General features: G+C 36.4%; 1 pseudogene; it reads right to left on the reverse strand.

Annotated features, from left to right (window-relative positions):
* Nucleotides 1–7,079: 7,079 nt before the first annotated feature.
* On the reverse strand, nucleotides 7,080–8,105 carry LOC105289497 (annotated as a pseudogene).
* Between the last annotated feature and the right edge of the window lie 1,929 nt (nucleotides 8,106–10,034).

The following is a 10,034-nucleotide window of genomic DNA, read 5'->3' on the forward strand; positions in this document are numbered from 1 at the left end:
TAGTTCTCTAATGTTGCTGAGCCGTTGCAGTTGACCTCTTTCAAACTCTCTTTAGAGTCTATGAATAGAAAACTTACAGGCTTTTGCTCCTGGAGTCCCATTGTCCAGGGAACCACTCCATTTATGATGGTATTGTGAGACAATTCAAGCTTGAGTCCCTCTTTAAATTTGCTTATTCAATAGTCTTGCAGACCTGCCCTGTGTTTATGTTGAACAGAGGCAAGTAGAATTGGGGAGAGATGGCTGGGAGGAGAATTGGGCCAGCAGGGGGAGAAGCCTATGCTGTCACTATTTCAAGTGCAAAGAGTCATTAGTTTCATGTGGGCTAATACACACATGGAAGCCAGTCAGGCTTGGCCTTTCTGGCTGGCCTTCCATTTTAGAGTACACAAAATGTCTGTGACACATTGCATAGGATTTGAGGAAGATGTTGAAAAAGTCAATACAGTGCTGATCACTAGATTAGAAACTGGGTACGAAAATGCCTCCTGCAGAGATGCCCGCAGAAACCAAATAAGCACTGCATGACAGGGTCATTATTGGAAGGCTCATTACACAGATGATGTAGGCATGATCGCCAAGTGAAGGTTGCAAGGAGATCAGATTTGGTATCAAATGATTATATTTCCTTTCTTTTACTTTCTCCTTCTCCCAGTGGAATAGAGCAGAAAGCAGAGTGAGATAAGGAATGAAAAACCAAAACATGCTCCTTCCTTAAAACCAGGCTTTTTAATCTTAGACCGCACTAGCACTGGGTACCATTAGATATAGACCGTAGTTTTCAAATGGAGCAGACCGTAGTGAACATCTTTAACACTCAGAGTGACTGGACAGCTCTGAGGACTGCCTGAGATCTCATGAAGGGATGACAAAGGAAGATTTGCTCATGTGGAGACTGTGATGGGAGCAAAATTGATTTTGTGTTGTTTTTCACCGCAATAAAAATATTCCATAAGTAGTTAACATATATTTCTAAAAGATACTTGTAAAACACAATCGAATTATGTGAGAATTAAAATAAGAACCGGCTCAGTTATGCAATCACTTGAAGATTTGCTTAGACTGTTCATTAAATATATCGTCTGTGTATTATCATTTTTATCTGCTGTGCATTTATAGTTTAACACTTTGACTCTGCTTTGTGTTCAGATGCTTCTTGTCTCTAATGCTAAGAGACAAGAATATAAAATACTTCTCTCCCTTTGCTCTCATTAACAAACATCTACATTTGTCCACTGGAAAGACCACAGAGATCATTAAGGCATCTTTCTGTAATATCTGTCAGTCTGTCCTAAAGAGGCCTATCTCACACTCTCATACACTTGGGAGATGATAGACTTAATAGGGTTTTATTTTAGAAATGTTTTAGAGAAGGTAAAATTCGCAAGCTAAAGGTTAAGTGTAGATATCAGGCTGAAAACTTTAGATGACGCAAGATAAGAAAAGTTTGCCTCAGAAGCCGTCTTTGCTGTTAGAATCACAGACCCCTGAGAGACATGATTGCTGCCTAATCTTGATCTTTAACTGTTGCAAATCTATTTACTCGAGGTCGTCTTATTAGCAAGATAGGAAGCGTCATATGTGTGTAAGAATTTTAGAGGCCTTAGGAAGATGCTCCAATTTATATCTCAGCATTCGGCTAGATATTCTTTATTGACTAACCCTAAATATGAAAGTAAAAAATAACTTAGATCTGTGAAGCTTTCATAGGTAGCAAAAAAGGTCGAAAAATGCAGGACAATCCTTTTCATAACATATATTTGATATTAATTTCTCTATGTGGTTGATTTCTTGAATATCTACTTCCATTGGCTCATGTCAGGTTATTATCATTCATTACTGCTTCACGGTCTCTAATGTGTGGAGTTCATCACATGCTGCTCTAGTTTGTTTTGATAGATATAAAATTGTTACCCACTGGCAAAACATCACCTTTACCATTAAATATACAAGTGATTCAGGACAGTGCTTCCTAGAAATTTGGGTTTCGGAAATAATAAAATTGGTTAAATTCTTGGGAATCAACAAATAATAATGAAATTTTAAATTTACCAGCGAAGAACATCAGAAAAGCAGCAGCAACAACAACTTTATGTACTTTGCCAAAATTTCATAAAAGCATGCTTTAATATCTAAAGTATGGGAAAGACATTATTTAACAAAAAAGGACAGTCTTGTAAAGTGAATAAATCTTCTCTTATGAAGCACTTGTTTCATCATTCTTTTTTTTATGACTAGTGAAAAGTTTGCCACAGTCCAGTTTCTGAGACTGACATTTCCACACAACTGAGTTAATATTTGAAGACAACAATGAAATGAATAAATAGCGATAAATAACTTTAGAAATATGTTTCTTTCTGTGTAAGTTCTGTGCACCCACTAGGACCTGGCCTTCACCTGAGGTCTCTGCTTCCCAACAGGCAGAATGACAAAGTGGGCATGCATCCCCCTTGTTCCTCTTCATGGCATTAGAGCATTCTCTCTCCTTCTTCCTTAAAAGCCCCAATATCATCAGATTGTGTCACTCAGGCTTCTCTTCAATACTGTTAAGCACTGACCACAGAGTTCTTCCATCTTTCACCTTCATTTTAATACCCATCACTCTGTTATTACTTCTACTACTACTTTAAGTATCTACAATATATAAAATATAAACATTTGTTGTGAGTGCTTCAGAAGTATCAGTTCCTTAAGTCATCATAATAACTCCATCAAGTAAGTAGTATTGTTATACCCCTGTCATAGCTGAGAATACTGAGTCCTTGGGAGGTGAAGAAGTTGGGGAGGACCTGGATTGACCCTAGGCAGACTGCCTCGAGTCCATGTTCTTGGCCATGTGCTAAGTTGCCTCGCAGGTTCTAGATGTCTTGTCCTTTGAAGATATCACCTCCCAGCCTATCCCAGTCCCTCATTCACATGGATATAACCTAGGGCTTGCAGTTAGCAGGGCTGCAATCTCTTATCTGAAACTTTGGTCCTTCGGGAAATCAGAACTTTTTTTACATTTTAAAAAGGCTCATCCATTACATATTTTGAATATACCAGTGAAATGTGTGAAGCACTTGTAATCGACACATTGCTATCTCTGTACCAAAGTATCAATGTTCAGATAGTAGAAAGAAGTAATGCTAGAAATGACCTGATGTCGGTGTTTGTCACCAAATTTATTAGGACACAAGCTTCCAGTGTTATAGCATTTGGAATTTCAGAATTTGGACTTATTAAAACCTAAAATCTCTCCATTTTGTGTATTTGATCACCTTGCAGGCTCGCTTGCTCTAGAAAGCCAACTACAAGTAACTTTTAAACTCTCATTTGCTGGATGTTGTAACTCTCCTCTTCACCAAGCTTAAATGCCAACACCAGTCATTCTAATCACTCCTTAGAAATAAAGTTGATTGGAAGAAATAATCATTCACTTGTAATTTTTTCTGTTAATGATTACCATATTCTATCTGTCTGTCTATTTATCATGTATTATCTACCCTATACTATAGTATATTATCGGTTGTTACATAGTAACTCTGTTTTAACTGTAAGTTAGGTCCTTTTCCTATCTTTACTCACACAGTTGTATATGGTAGGTAATATTACTCCCATATTAAAAATGAGTAATCTGAAGCTGGGGGAAGTCAGTAAATTATCCAAGATCACACGGCCAAGATTTATGCTCAGAGCTTTCAGAGTGGAACTCCTGTGCGATGATTCTCTAGAGACACTGCCTTTCTCTCTTAGAAGATGGGCTCTCCCTACAGCTTATACCCAACATATGTACTGACACTCTTTATCACTTTTCAAGAGATAACATAAAGAGTAGGAAAAAACACAAATGGAAGGTAAAAGAATGACTTGGTACCTCACACAGCTTTAGCTCCTGATACAGCAAATAATTAATATTAGAGAAGATGAGTTGGAGGATCTTAAAGATCTGCTGCAAATATTTACATTAAGAATACTTAACGTTATGATATAATTCTAAGATACTTTAGTCACTTTCAGATGTAGTCCCTAAAATATACGAATAAAGCTAGTTTTGCTTCATTAGATGAGAAAAAATATCTTAGCAATATATACTCAAAGATATTCTGTGAAAATAAAATGAGACACACAGACAGATCTAACTTCAATGCTCAGATGAGAATAGAGATGTGTATTGGTAATAGCAATTTTAATGTATTTATATCATCACAAATATTAAAATGATAGAAATAAATTATAAAGTAAATTATCTTATGCATATAAACTGTACATTACACATAAATTTAGAGTTTTAAAGGCATATTGAAGTGTGTGTATATATATATATATATATATATATATATATATAGGTCCTAATTACATATACTGTTTTACAATTGGGCTAGAGATTTTTGGTTTAGTTGTTTTTAGTCAAAAAATATATTGTGGTTGTTTTTCCATATCAATGTACACAAAATTTCTGGCAGTTTTTAATGGCTTCATAACATTCTCTTACATCTGTAGAACATTATTTGTTTAATTTATGCTATATTGATGTAGGTTTTTTCCAGTTAATAATTAAGGCTTATACAATGAATGTCTTGATCATATTTGCTTCCTTGCCTGGCTCTTTTCTTAGGATTACTTGGTGGAAATAGAAATATAGAGTCATGCGACATGTATGATTTAAATTTTTATACAAATATTTCAGTCTATTCCAGAAAGGAGAAACTCAATTATATTTTCCCTAGATCTATATGATTATGTTCCACTCTCAGGGCAGCACTCAATTTCCCAGACTCTAGTTAACATCAAGTATTATTGATCCTTCTAATATCTGCCAATTTGATATATGAAACTCTATTACATTTTAAAATTATTGTACAATTGGCATTTTAATGTATTTTTTGGCCATTTGTAATTTTCCTTTGAAAAATGGCCTATTCGTTCATTTCGAGTAATGTTTATTGCTTTCTTACTATTTTGTAAAAAGCTTACACTTTTAAATCTATTAATTCTTTTTCATCATGTATGCTGCCAATGATATTTCCCAAGTTTGTCTTTGTTTTTCCCTTAACATGACTGTTTTCTTTAGAAGATTAAATATTGAAAATGAGCGCACAAATTTCTTTGGGTTTTCTATTATAATTATACCAATGAAAAATTACAAAAGTTATTTCTCTAATTTTTTAACATCTGAAAGAAATCAGTTTTGGTTTCTGAAATGAATGAAGCAAAATGCTTAACGACATAGTGTCCCAATATTATATGACACATCAACATTTCTTGAATAATCCATTTTTTTCCCATAACTTACAATACATTGTAATTTTAATTGTGGACAATGTATAAACTTTGGATAGTGTTACTAGAAAAAAAAATGACAGAAAATTGAAGTCTATCATGCTGATACGTAGAACGATACACCTCATGGAATAAGAAAACAATCATTCAAGAGACAATCTCTGTTGCAAAAATTGTACCATTTGCTCATGGTTCTTTCCATGATCACAAAATACACCCCCAACATATAAAATATGAATCTTGTCCTGAGTCAGAATGACTTGTGTATATGGCTCAGAGACCTCTAGGAGCTCCAGAAAGAATGACGCTCAGAAACAAGCTGCTCAAAATGAAAGCAAAGTTACCAAGTCCACAGAAAAATAAGGAATACAAAATTGTCACGGTGAACACAAAATCAGGAAACCTTTGAAAATGACAGGTAATGTTGATAGGCAAGATAAGAAAGATATGGGAGGCCTGGAAAGATAAAATAATTAACAATTGACAGAGCAGGGAAGTGCGCAAATTTGAGGAGACTAGAAATTATGAGCTTTGTATTCACTGCTCTTAGTAGATACATTTCTATCCAATGTTTAGAGAAGTTCAATTCACCAAGAAAGGGAAAGCATAAAGGTTCCGCTGTGTTAATTGAGGTACCATTTTTCCTCACCTATTTAATGAATCATTACCATGCACTGTATTTCGTATCATAATTATTGAGAAGTTTCCATTATGTAACCATATCAACTTCAAATCTTTGAAAACATCAATTTAAAATTTAGGCTTATTTATAAATTAAGTTATGGTTGATAAACTGTCATTTATTACTTGGCATTTATAAGTTTTATTGTTCTTCTAGACACAGGGTAAAAAAATCATCAATCAAATAATTTAGAGCAGAATTATAATTAATGAACCAGAAAATATCTCATAAACATAAGAAGGGATTATAAAACCTCAAAGACAATCAGTGAATGAATCAAATACATGTGATAACCATGAGATCAAAACCCTAACTGTGAACCCAATGTTCTAGCTTCTTTTCTCTCTCCCTTAGCTACTCTGGTCTTACAATTCCCTGATAATGTAGCTATTTTCTACTAGTAGTTTCAATCTTTTTAACTGTTTTCCAGTCCACCCTCTCCGAATATATTGAAACATGTTAACATGAGACATGTGAAAATAATAGAAATTTTATCAATATCCAGTTTGATTTACAACAAGCTGACACCACCTATGGAGCAGAGAACAGTTACTTATTCCTCCATTCCAACCTCATGGGCACCTGTATGCAAGGATAAGATATTGAAGCAAATTCCTGACACAGACACCACACAGATATTAAGCGTAATAGATTGACTGCTACCCAAATAGTTTCCCTGGGGAAAATAAGCAAAGCAAAGCGAAGGAACAAAAAAAAAAAAAGAGTAGCCCCATGAAGTCAATCACAGAGAAATTTTTGATAAGTTGAGAGTGAGTAGAAGACTTTGTAACAAAAGAAGAAAAGAAATCAAAGAAAACAAAGATGATTTTAGGTTCGCAAGGGAAGAGTCAGTGGAGTAAAAAAGAAAATGGAGGGAGGGAAGTGTCTGCAGGGAGTGGGGTATGGGGAGCTGTGCAATGCTTAACAAATAGGATTTACCATTTCTTAGTCAAATAAATATTTTGGGGAAAGTATCAGGAAAGTACACATACTAATATAATTGAAAAACATTGATTTACCCTATTAAATTTGAAGAATATGTTTTTCTTTATAATAATAGTCAATAACTTGATTTTCAAAAACTCATTTCATTTGGACAGTGTAAAGATATCTTCAATTATCTCAATCTAATTGCTTACATTTGTTCAAAGAACAAATTCATTGCTGATGAACTGTCCTCGAAAACCCGACCACTTACAATAACTTTTATGGCTTTCCAAAACCATGGATAAAATAAAACATAAATCAAAGGGTTCATGGCTGAGGTATAATAAGCACATCAACTGCAAATCTCATGAGTATAGGCAGGGGTTATGAAGCTCATAAAGGCATCAATAAGTGAGTCAATACTATAAGGTAACCACTAAATCATAAATGCTACCACTGTCACCCCCAGGGTTTTAGCTGCTTTCCTCTCTCTCCTGGCCACTCTGGATTTATAACTATCTGATGATGATTCTATATTGCCAGCAGTATTTTCCATCCTTTTAGCCTGTTGTCTAGCCACGAGAAAAATATTACTATAGAGAATAATCGTAACGAGGGTATATATAAGAAAGATAGAAAATCTATCAACACCCAGTTTTGATTTACAACTGTCTGACAACCTCCTATGCAGTTGAGAGCACTAGCTAATTCTTCTAGCCCATTGTCATAGGTGCCAGTGCAGCACATGTGCAAAGGGCAGGATCCAGGAGATGGTGATGTAAATTACTGACACAGACACTGTGAACTTGGTAGGATAGAGCAGAGGGCCAGTAACAGCAATGTACCTGTCGATGGAGATGAAGCATAGGTGAAAGGGAGAAGAGTAACAAAAAGCCACATCACAGCACGTGTGGAAAGTACAGAAGCTCTGCCTGAAGTATGAGCAGCTCTCCACGGACCTGAGCATGCTGAAGGGCAGCACTGTGCCGCCCACCAGAAAGTCAGCGCAGGCCAGGGAGGCGATGAGAAACTTGGTTGGAGAGTGCAGCTGCTTGAAATACAGGACTGAAATCATCACCAAGAGGTTTCCAAACAGGGCCAGCACAGCCCCAAAGCCAAACAGTGCATAGAGAACCAGGCGGGTTCCAGGCGAGTACGGGGTTTTCACACAGGATCCGGTCACGTTTTCGTAGCACAGCTCCACAGCTGCAGCTGGGGGCGAGTTGCTGCTCATGATGCTTCTCTTTACATTGGGAGAATTCGGTCCTTCTTGATTATCACGAGAACTATGAGATTTTAACTTCAATTTTTCTGGGGGAGAAAACATAAATACACCAGGATGATTGAGGAAATTATCAGCTATTAGTACTCATGTTTTTTCAATTTACCAGTTTTTATTATAAATCTCAAATGTTTAACAAAATACGATCCAACAAAAATTATAGGTACAAGTTTACTGGAGGTTAATTTCAACTAATGATTGTTTCCCTTCATCTGATACAAATATCTTTTAGTCAAAAATATATGTTTTTATTTTTTACCTCCAGAATTCCTCTTTGCCACAGGCACTGATCTAGGAAGGAATTATAAGAATGAAGGATCACTTCTCATCTGTTTCTGGGTTGTCTGCCTAGGTTCCTGCCTAAAGCATGCAGTCCTCCTTCCACATAGACGCCAACAATAGACAAATCCCTAGATGGAGTCCAGTAGTGCAAAGTGTGAAATTAACAGATGATTTTTAACAGAGATTACCAAGAAAGTTATTCTACAAAACAGCTCTTTACGTTCAATTAGGTTAGTTGTTGTATTTCTAGAGCGAAAGATTCTTTTCTTTTTAGACTTGAGCAGTTCCCGTGTTCTCAATATTGACAGGCCACCTTATTGGGTTTCGGTTAGAGATACAGTAGGGTGCAAGCAGTGAGTGTCAGTACTTGGCTTGTTCTCTCCTGTTATGCATCATGTTTTTGCATCTGCAGTGGTAACCAACAAACAGAAAATGGTAACATACATTGATGACCACTTGAGATTGATGGAATATATTACACCAAAGCATTAGAAAACAACATGGTGCTTATACGCACCAGAAGTTTTGAGGTGCTGGTAGAAAAGAGGTCAGTTCTCAAGACCTTTTCAGTGGAAGAATATTTGCCAGGTGTGTCCCTGAATGTGTCCCTGAATGTGTCCCTGAAAGGGGCAGGAAACCCTCAAACTACACATTGGTTTGTGGTTCCAGGAGATAGAACTTCCCGTTCCCAAAGCTAAAAGAAGGTCAAACAATGAGAAGGAAGCCGTAAAATGGGAACACATTCCTTGGTCATTTGCCATCCCTGCAATGCTGGAACATTGCAAAGCAAGGAAAAGCTTTATTCAGCCTTCCTAAGGAAGGGCTCAGACTCTTTCCACTGCAGAGCTGTGACCTTAGAGATATTTGTGAACTTGCTTTTCAAGGTATAAGAGTGCTGTGGGTATTATTATTAATCCATCTGGCCATCTGATTCCTCATCAAGAAATTTCACACTGTGAAACGAACAATCTTTTAGATTCCTGCTAATATTTTTGAGAGCCTAATTTCGTAGTGACAGCACTCATATAGACAAAGGTCTAGGCCAGGCTTTCTCAAATTCAGCACTATGAACATTTGAGTTCAGAGAACTTCTTGCTATGAAGATCTGTCCTGTACATTGGCAGGCTTTTAGTAGGATCCCTACTACTAGATGCCAGTAGATGCCAATAAAATCTCCCCAAATGTGAAAACCAAAAATGTGTCTAGACATCGACAAATGTCCTCTGGGCACTAATGGCTCAATAGCCTGCTCCACTGAGAACTGCTATTCTAGGCAATAAAAAAGCAACATATAACACTTCTCGCTTTTGATAAAGAAATAAATTTGTAAGTTCCTCCATTCTGAGAATTATTCATTGATGAATTTTTCTATTTAATACATATTGATTCTGTTATAGCCACCAGCCCCCTAAAGACACACAGACCACCAGAAATCAGTGAGTCATAGGAAACACGCTCTTTATTCAGCCAGCTGGGTCTGCCAGGGGTACGCAGACTCCAAATTAAGCAGCCCCGAAATGTAGAGGTACAGGGTTTTTAAGCCCTAAATCCCGTTCCTTATTCTGTCTTAAACACAAAGGTCTATTTTTCTCCTATTCA

Source organism: Pteropus vampyrus, unplaced genomic scaffold (assembly GCF_000151845.1).
Source record: "Pteropus vampyrus isolate Shadow unplaced genomic scaffold, Pvam_2.0 Scaffold24, whole genome shotgun sequence".
Lineage (NCBI taxonomy): Eukaryota > Metazoa > Chordata > Mammalia > Chiroptera > Pteropodidae > Pteropus > Pteropus vampyrus.